Source organism: Phyllopteryx taeniolatus, chromosome 12 (assembly GCF_024500385.1).
Source record: "Phyllopteryx taeniolatus isolate TA_2022b chromosome 12, UOR_Ptae_1.2, whole genome shotgun sequence".
Classification (NCBI taxonomy): Eukaryota; Metazoa; Chordata; class Actinopteri; order Syngnathiformes; family Syngnathidae; genus Phyllopteryx; species Phyllopteryx taeniolatus.
Window position 1 is genome coordinate 21,651,799 of NC_084513.1, and position 9,288 is coordinate 21,661,086.

At 41.7% G+C, this 9,288-nt stretch overlaps 1 long non-coding RNA gene across 3 annotated transcripts; it reads left to right on the top strand.

Annotated features, from left to right (window-relative positions):
- The first annotated feature begins 3,364 nt into the window (after nucleotides 1-3,364).
- On the top strand, nucleotides 3,365-8,902 carry LOC133486959 (uncharacterized). Of its 3 annotated transcripts, XR_009791168.1 has the most exons (3): nucleotides 3,374-3,621; nucleotides 4,947-5,053; nucleotides 6,146-8,902. It is a non-coding gene; the product is annotated as an uncharacterized LOC133486959 (long non-coding RNA). The 3 variants fall into 3 exon arrangements; XR_009791167.1 differs by having other exon boundaries at nucleotides 3,365-3,621; nucleotides 4,947-8,902; XR_009791169.1 differs by having other exon boundaries at nucleotides 3,365-3,621; nucleotides 4,978-8,902.
- Nucleotides 8,903-9,288: the final 386 nt, after the last annotated feature.

Below are 9,288 nucleotides of genomic sequence, written 5' to 3' on the forward strand. Positions count from 1 at the left end.
TATTTACTTGTTTATGGCTGTTTATTGATTAAAAGACACACAGTACCAGGCATTCACTCGAGGCATTTTACATATCGTTGCTGTTATGTTATTATTGTGTGGTTTTTATACAGTACAATACTGTTAAGTGCAATTATTCTAAGGGAATAAAACGTTAAAAAACGAATTTGGGGTGTTTTGGGGGCTGGGACTGATTCATTGCAGTGTTTTGTGAGCATGTAAGTCTTTTGAGTAATATTGAAAAATGTTGGCTATTTTGACTTTTCTAAGACAACATTGCTTCTCAAACTAATTTTTCTTCATAAGTTTAAAATAGTACCAATTTTCTAGAAGCAATACTTTTTGCAGTGTGACTTCTACTATATTTTGTGCCTAATGATGTGTCCAGTCAGTGTGTATCAGCCGATACTGTAGTGAGATGAAAGATTTCTCGGTCCATACGTGACCGCGACATATTAAATATATGGGTATGATGCGTCTTTGTGTACTTGAACTTCAAATCAATGTCTGCGAGAGAAGGGGGCGGGGCGGGCGGTGGGGGGGGGGGGGGGTGGCTGGGTCAAAGCTGCTGTAGAGAAAGCGCAAAGAAGAAATAAATATTTGCCAAGTGTTTGAAATGCAGCGAATCTCCGTGCAGGTCAGGCCGGGCCAGATGCTCATGAATACAGTTAAGTTGTGGAGACGCGCGAAGTTATGCGGGGTGAAGTTTTGAAAAGCTCAAGGTCACTTCCTGTTTATTCCAATGCACCGACGAGCTCGCCCACCCATCTGCTCTCATTGTGGCAACATGACGGCCCCAATTTATATATTTATTTTCTTTCTTTTGAAAAGACTATTGTCGTTAACTTCTGCTGCTGATTTTAGTAGTATTTTATCATCAAATTAAGGATGGATTTTGTTTTATTTTGAAGACAGGGCCACAATGCAAGTAGGGAAGTCACAGTCTCCCAATACATAATTTCAACCTTTAAGACTATAAAAAGCAATTATTATTTAATTAGGCACAAGAATAATCTCTTCAGGGAAACGCTTGTTAATGTCAGTGCACCTCTAATTTAATGTCTTCTCTTCAGTGAATGAAGGAAAAGTTTAAAGGGTTGTCGTTGCGCAGTGGAGAGGCTCTGTGAGCACAGCGTAATTGTGGCAACCTTTGACCTGCGAGAGCCTATGATGCAATTTACCGTGCGGTTAAAAAAAAAACACCTGAAACCGCAAAAATCCCTAAAACATTTCACCTAGGTACCCTACTTCCTCATATAGTAGCCGTCTCCAGGTGTCTATTAGCAGCAGTTCTCAAAGCGTGGTACGAGGACCACTGGTGGTACGCGGGCTCCCTCTTGTGGTTCGAGAAAGAATCACTGCCCAAGTACAGTTCAGTTGTATTTAACTTGTATTTTCAACACATTTGTGTTGAATATTTAACATGCTGTCTTTAAAATACAAGTTTTGATTAAACTCGGGCAATGCCTTTTTATTGAATCATGATTTAAGTCATTTTGATTTCCCCATATTTAAAGTGTTGCCATATTCAAACTGTGCATAACGCATGATAATGTGCGTACTGTGTCGGAATGTTGCTCATGACATGAACTGCTGAGGCCATTTAAAATCTTTGGCTCGCCAAAACAGCAGCACCTAACAAAGGAAACAGTCTCTGAGATCAATCAAAGTGGGGATTCTTTAGGATTTGAGAAAAGATGGTCTGTTATTCTGTTATTAATACTGTTTAGAGACCCCTCTTCCTATCTGCAGTTGGATAAATAAACGACCCCCGCCGTTATAATAAGCATCTATTGGATCATTGCGTCCCATTTCTTTCATAAATATAATATGGCCCGCAGTGTAAATGTTTATTTTGGAAGCCTTTTTAAAAGTATTCTGTGCTTCCTCACTTTCATTGTGTGTGTGTGTGTGTGTGTGTTGTTGTTTTTTTTTTTATATTGATGCAAAGGCGAGTGTGGCATCTAAAAATATCTCTTTGTGATGTGGGTGTGGAGCAACAGCTGCTTACAAGAAAATAAACATTAAATGTGATGCTGCAGTGTGCAATCAGAGTCGCAACTAAACATCTGTCGGCCTGTAAGAGCAATTTATATTCTATTATCACAACTTTTTTTTTTCTTCACACACTAAGTATGTTTAATTCATACCATTGGCAGCCATGCGGTTTATTTTTTTGCTCCTTCTGTTAGCGTAAAGGAGATTACCGCAACACTAGTATGGCTGCTTCCTAAAATTTCCTCTCATGGATTAATAACATTTTATCTAATCATTTTGTAGACAGGATTACATTATCCGGTGCGGCTGGCCGCTCAGGCAGACGATGAAAAGCAAAGATCATAAACACCCAAATCAAATCTTGCGCGTCTTCAGGTCAGTGAGCCTTTTTGCTTTTTTTCTACGGATTTTTGTGTTTTATCTCGCACCACAGAAGGGAAAGACAAAAATAATAACAGTAGATATTTTATATATCCATTTGAGAATGCAATATGTTAAGATACTCCATCTTGTTGCGTCTTTAATGGCGCAAAGCATGCATGTTTTGGAAATGTGGGAGGAATCCACGCAGAACTGTGAGGCAGACATGCTAACCACTTGCCAAACGTGCTGCCCATCTTCTCAGGACGACATGTCCTTTAAAAGTTTGACTTGTGGTGTCGCCCCCTGTTGTCGGAAAGAATGCTCGTCCATTGCACTTTAGCATTCAGAGTCAGCTTAATGTATTTTGGCAAAATTTTATCCTTGCTTTGTTATTGATTCGTTTTGCGGGTCCCTCTACAAGTTGCAAGGATAACACACATCATAGCTTTTACGCATCTATTATCATAATTAGGTTTTTTTGGGGATGAGGACAGAGGGTGCTTTAATCAAAAATCGCATTCATAGCCAAAACAAGTAGTGTCATTTAAACACCAAATGCATGCAGCAATTACTGTCAGAGGACCTGTCCCTGCTCTCCTCCACAGCTGCAGCAAAGCGGCACTGTTCCAAGCGTCCTCAGCATCCTTCGCTCATCTCAAACTTGGAAAATGTCCCAATGCAAACCAGATTACAAGAGTCCAAAATGTTTTTTGAATGCACATTCATACATGAATGCAGTATTTAAGATATTTTTTTAAAAAAAGGCCCTATTATAACTAAAACAATGCCTCGTATCATCAAGCTATTCCAGATCCTCCCATACGAAACATGCATGTTAAAAAAATAAAAACTCAAAAAAGGTCTTGTTGTGTATATTGTTAACGTGTTAAACCGCGTCGTGTTTGCAACGAACTGCTTGTGAACGCTACACACCCCGCCCCACGATGCCTTGAATTTAGCTGTACTGTATGAAACAACGTTGAAAAATAGGAGACGATTTAGGTGTCTTGAAATTGGAATTATGCTTCTTAATCGGCTACTTCCTCCACGCTTGTGCAAATAATCCCTAAATTGTCCAACGCGCTGCTTTTGCTGTGCTTTTAGAGTTTCTAAACCGCGCCGTGCCGATTTGATCTGCAACGTGCAGCTCGTGAACGCACCCCCAGCCTGCTCTCACGCGGTTCATTTGATTGGCTAAACGGTCCAAAGCGTCGTCGGGCAAAATGGGAGACGAATGGTGGCAGCATGACTGTAAATCAGGTATATTACTTTTTTTATTTGTTAATATAACGTAATTGAATGTCTTATTGTCTTAATCCAGTTTTCAGGGGAGGCCTCTTCCAAGCCTCTCGGAGGTCGTGGGGCCGAACGGCGAGCGTCAAAGCTCTCGGTTTCGCTCCAGTAGTAGGCCTTTGACTAAATTGTAACATGACGACCTATGTGATTTTGGCAGGACTTTTTAGCGCTTACTTTTGAGCTAGTGGGCTAAGATAGGGGAGTGAATCCCAGCCTCTCCCCCGGGGGACGCGAGCGCCCCCGAGAGGAAGGAAGTGCACTGTCCATCCCCCAAGCTCCACACTATGCAACTGCCCGGCCCCACACCTGAGACACGCGGAAGGATTCACCTTTTATGAACTCTGATTTGAGTTACTTTTTGGTGTTCCTTTAATTTGTTTCTATTCTTTGTTATAGGTTGTTTTACCTTTTTGTCTTGTTTGACTTCAATTTGTGTTTAGGGTTAGGTTTGGGGAACTGAACACTTCCCCACCAGGAATTGGGGCCATTCCCCCCTCTTCCTGTAGGGAAGGATGGTGCACGGTCCATCCACCCATGGTTACGCCTCCCGTAACCCTGGTTCCAATCCCTGGGGTATGTGGGCTGGCGGCCCCGCCCATAGCGGACCTCTGTCCAACCTTCACCCTCCATGATATTTGCTTCCTTTATTTGAGTTCCCCTTGGCTATTTAAGTAATCTTTATTTTTGTTGTTTCTTATTTATTAGTTTCGGTATCAATTTATAATGGGTTAGAATGAAAGAAACCAAACAAAAAGTCAATAAAACAAAAAAACCAAAAAATCCGCAATTCAAATCAAAATACCTATAACAACCTATTATGCGTTAGGGTTAGGCGAGGGGAACCGAGCCCTCCCTCTCCCGGACACAGGGACGTAGTCCCCTTTCCAGGATCGGGAGGGGGGTGCACGGTCCTTCCCCCAACGCTCCCCTCCGTCCTCCCGTTCCCGTTCATGGTGACGCGCCTGTTGGCGTCGTCGTCCATAGTGGACTTGGGTCCACTGTCCTTTCCACATTTTTGTGTTTTTAATTTGTGTGTCTATTTATCTTTTATCCAGTAATATGTATTTATTTATTTATTTATTTATTGTGGTGGAGTCGCCTTTGCTATATAAACAATAATGTTTTTTTTCAACTATGATATTTATTAGGCTAGATCTGTATTGATAACGTATTTTTATATAATTGCCCAAAAAAACAAAAACATATTTTTTACAAAACCCCCAAAAAAACAAAAAAAATGGCCAAATCTGAAATAAGCTGTGACTTTCGGTCCAATTGTGTGTGCTCAGACAACGTTTCGGCTCCTTGAGCCTTCCTCAGGTTAACTGGCACACAGTCACAGCACAGCAGGTTTGTGATGTTCGCACTCCGGTGAACCAACTCTAACTGAGCCCAAGTAAGTGCACCTTTTTGTCTTTTTTCTCTCCCTATATAACCTCTGCTGTCCTTGTATTTGCTTTTCTTTTTAACACACTACCATTTTGTGTTTCAATTTAGAAATTAACCCCATACTAGCCAAATGTTTTGTAATGTCCCTATAAATCCCTGTATATTCCACCCAATGATGTCCCAATTTGATATAACATTGTTTTTATTATTATAACACTTAATTATTAATTATGTTTAATAGTATTTATATTTTTTTCATCTATTTTTTTATTTGTTTTTTAGTTTTTTTGTATTTTTTAATTTTTTTGGATTTTAATGCCTTTTAACTCATAGGAACTATTGTTTAACTGTTCTTAACTCTTTTGACGCTCATTAATCCTTTTTAATAGCTTTTAAATGACTTTTTAATAACTTTTTAACTTTTTAATAACTTAAATAACTATTTAATAACCCTTTTAACCATTAGGGTTAGGGTTAGGGTTAGGTGAGGGGAACCGAACCCTCCCTCTCCCAGTATAGGGGAAATAATTCCCCTTCCGGGATCGGGGGGGGAGATGCACGGTCCATCCCCCTACGCCATCTCCCGTCTCCATTTCCCCATTCCTGGCGGCGTGCCGGCTGGCCCCGCCGGTCATAGTGGGCCACTTTCCACTCTCCACCAGTCATCTTTGTTTTCATTTTCTTTTTTGTATTTCCAAATGAATTGTCTAGAGTCTCCTTTGTTATTTATGTAATATTTTTTTCTTTTAGATGTGCTATTTATTAATAGTTATGAATTTGTAATATATTTCTAATGATAACAACAAAAACCCACAAAAAAATCCCCCCAAACTTTTTTTGTCGACCAAACGGTGTGCCTCGACAACGTTTCGGCTCTAAGGAGCCTTCCTCAGGTCCTGGCACACCAAATTCAAAAAATACAATGCACAATTAGGCGATGTTTACTGTCCAAACATCGAAACCAAACTGAGTCAGTAAAAACGTTCTTCCCTTTTATACACACTGTTTTTTGTCCTATGTTTAAAAAGATCTTTTCAAAGAATAATATGTGCAAAGTGCTTGTGTGCGTTGTGCCACATGTGATTGTGTGTGCATCCAGGGGTTGGTGCGTCCCAGTAGTCAAAGCAGCATAAAGCTTAAGATCATGCCCAAGGTGAAGAGGGAGAAGGAAAAGCTCCACAAGCAGAAGTCAAACCGCTCGCTCGCTCTCAGGTTGGAACAGCCGATAAAACACACCCAAAGTCATCTAGCAGACAAATTGGAATTTGGACTGTTTTGAGCAGGTTACTTTGCTTCCCTCTAGTGGCCTGGTGAGGTAAAATTTGCAGCTGCATGGCCAGCTACTTGAAGCCGCTTTCACACAGCATTCCTTTTCCCCCCCTTTCCATATTGTCCACCAATTTATTCTCCTTTCCTTTTTGAGAGCCTCACCCACCGAAATAGCCTTTGTCCCGAGAACATGCGTGCTTGCACACTGCCGATGTAGGTTGCGACATTAACATAATTAGATGTCAGCGTGCCAGCTCCGATTGTTTACAACACAAAGTAGCATGCGTAGTGATTTTTAAAAAAATGAATACCTCTCTGACATTTTCAATCCAAAAAGTATTTTATACATGATAATTGGTCCTAAAGTTGTGGCCAGTTGTTAAAGATGTACTGTTTTCAGAAGAACCTTTGAAAATCATTTTTGTGCGCACGTGTATATAGAGTACATATTGTGGGCATCGGGCCAAATTTGCTCCGTCTATCCATCCATTTTCAACACCGCTTATCCCGCTAAAGGTCGCGGGGCGCTGCGCCGGAGCCTATCCCAGCTGATTTTGGGCTCCAGGCGGACTAAGCCCTCAACTGGTCGCCAGTCAGTCGCAGGGCACATATAGACAGGGACAACCATTCGCACTCACATTCACACTGTCACTGAGTGGGAAGTGAACCCACGCTGCCCGCACCAAAGTCAGGCGAGTGTACCACGACACCATCAGTGATTTACCCAAATGTGTTCAATTTCCTATTTTTTCACCAATTGATACTGTTGTTCAGTCCACACGTGGGACTGTTATTCTTCCAAATGACTGAGCGTTGTAAATTGCTTGCTCTTTGACGATGCAGCGTTAATAAAGACGTCGTTATTTTGTTTTCCTGAAAAGTAATGGTTTTGCACATGCAAGTATTCCACCCAACGCCAATGATATCCAACCTATAGGATACAGCGTGGTTTTTGTACGAGCGCGCATTTGGAGTTTGTAATCGCTTGCGGTCGTGCGGCTTTAGGAACACGGGATGTCAAGTGTACGACTCCTGAAGCATAATCGCCAGGCAACTGATGATCTTTTCCGGCCCCTAACCTTGACCGCCGCGATTGAGGAGATGCCGTCCTCTTATCTGCCGGCACCCTGACTGCGGCGTAGGCGGCAAGGATTAGCTGTTTTGCGTTTCCTTACTGTGCATTTTTTTTCCCGAAGCGGTGTCACTTGCATTGCTCCTCCACTGGCCTGCTGTGCTAATGAAAGAGCCTACAATTCTGTCATTTTGTCATAAACCGTGTCTACATGTTGCTTGCATGCAGCAGAGTACAGAACATCTTTTAGAAACGACACGATGGAAACCGCCTTCAGACTGAAATGAGACTTTTGGGGACACCTTGTTTCTACGCCAAGCAACCTTCAATGGCACCAGAAGCCGATGTGCAGAAATCTTGGACGTTGAACAGAAAAGAAAAACATTGACTGTATTTGTGTGTTGAGCTGTTAATAATACTACTGTTAATAATACTGATAATGATGTGCACATGCAAGGTGCTCAAGTGGTTTTGACTTTGTTTGGCTTGTCGTGACCTCAACTAAAGAGGTCACGGGGGTGGTTCACGATTAGCTGACTCGAGATGTAATGCACCAATGTGAATGTTTGCTTTGCCAGTAGTTCCCAATTGTTCTTATCGTCTTGCTCTCGTGGGTTTGCTGTCCAATCCCCCACCACCCCCAGGTCCCCCCAACCATCCCCCTGTGCGTTCATAAACACGATAGGATCAATCAAGAAATTAAGTTGGCCAAATGGGGAAATTTGTAGTTTGCATAAGCATGTTTAGTCTAAGCTGATGCTTGCTGTGAGGGGCATACTAAATGATAGCGCGTGCAGGAACATGCTCGTTTCCGCTCACGGTCGAGCATTGCCAAGCTCCACTGTCGTCGGGTGCTGTTTCTGCATCCAGTGTGCGCTGCTGCCTTTTTGCCTTCATGGCTTTTGTGGTGTTGTGCCAAGTAGAGCGACACACTCCAGTGGTGTGTGCAATGTGGCGTTCATTTCAAGTTTACTGTGTCTGGGCTCGCACTTTACAGACTCCTTGATGGGGGAAATGTGCGTGTACACGCGTTTACGTCAAATTAGGTGAAGAATATGACTTTTTATTTGTGATGAACTATTAAATATATAATGTAAAAATGCACGCCCATCGATGTGATCCATGGCTGTGGCGTTCCTGCTCCTGCGTCCACTGATGCGCTGGGCCAACGTGTTACCATGGTAACCACGTTAGCCATTTGAAGCTTAAAGCCAAAGCTTAAGTCGACTCGTGAATCACTTATTGAAGAAGATAAAATGTTTGTGTACAATGTGTAACTTTTTGAAATTGTATCATCAACTTGTTCTGAACATATGAATGAAATGTGTATATGGGTTTTAAAAAGAAAGCTCATGTATATTTAATTTGATCAATGATTGTTTGAATGTAATTTAATGGGGTTAACAATGATTCCGCAATGCCGGGTGTTTGCACGAGTGTGTGCGTGTTGCCAGTTGTTCCGTCATGTATCAAAGATAAGCTTTGGAAATTAAAATGACTTGATGGTGTGATAAATGTGCGTCTGCTGCTTCCAACGTGTCTGACTTAAAAGTAAGTTTTATTAATACCTGCATGTAAGTTTGTTCGGTTTGTATGAAAATGCTTGCCGCAGCTTCTCCCTACATACATTGTGACCACACAAAGCTGACACAATATGAAGTTGTCATTTCTTTTAATTGTTGATTAATGAAATGTTTCGAGTGAGGAGCTATAAAGGTGTTCTGTCATAAACTGACTCTGCCTGTTTTCCCAATACAACTCTGCTTTCAGCTGGACTATTGCATGACAGGCGTGCGTGTCAAATGCCTCAGTGTGTTCTGTATGTTGTTTGTGAATCCATCCAGTAAGGAATAAACCGTATTGGAAAACTAAGTGATTGTTGCGGTGCATTGTGCAAATAA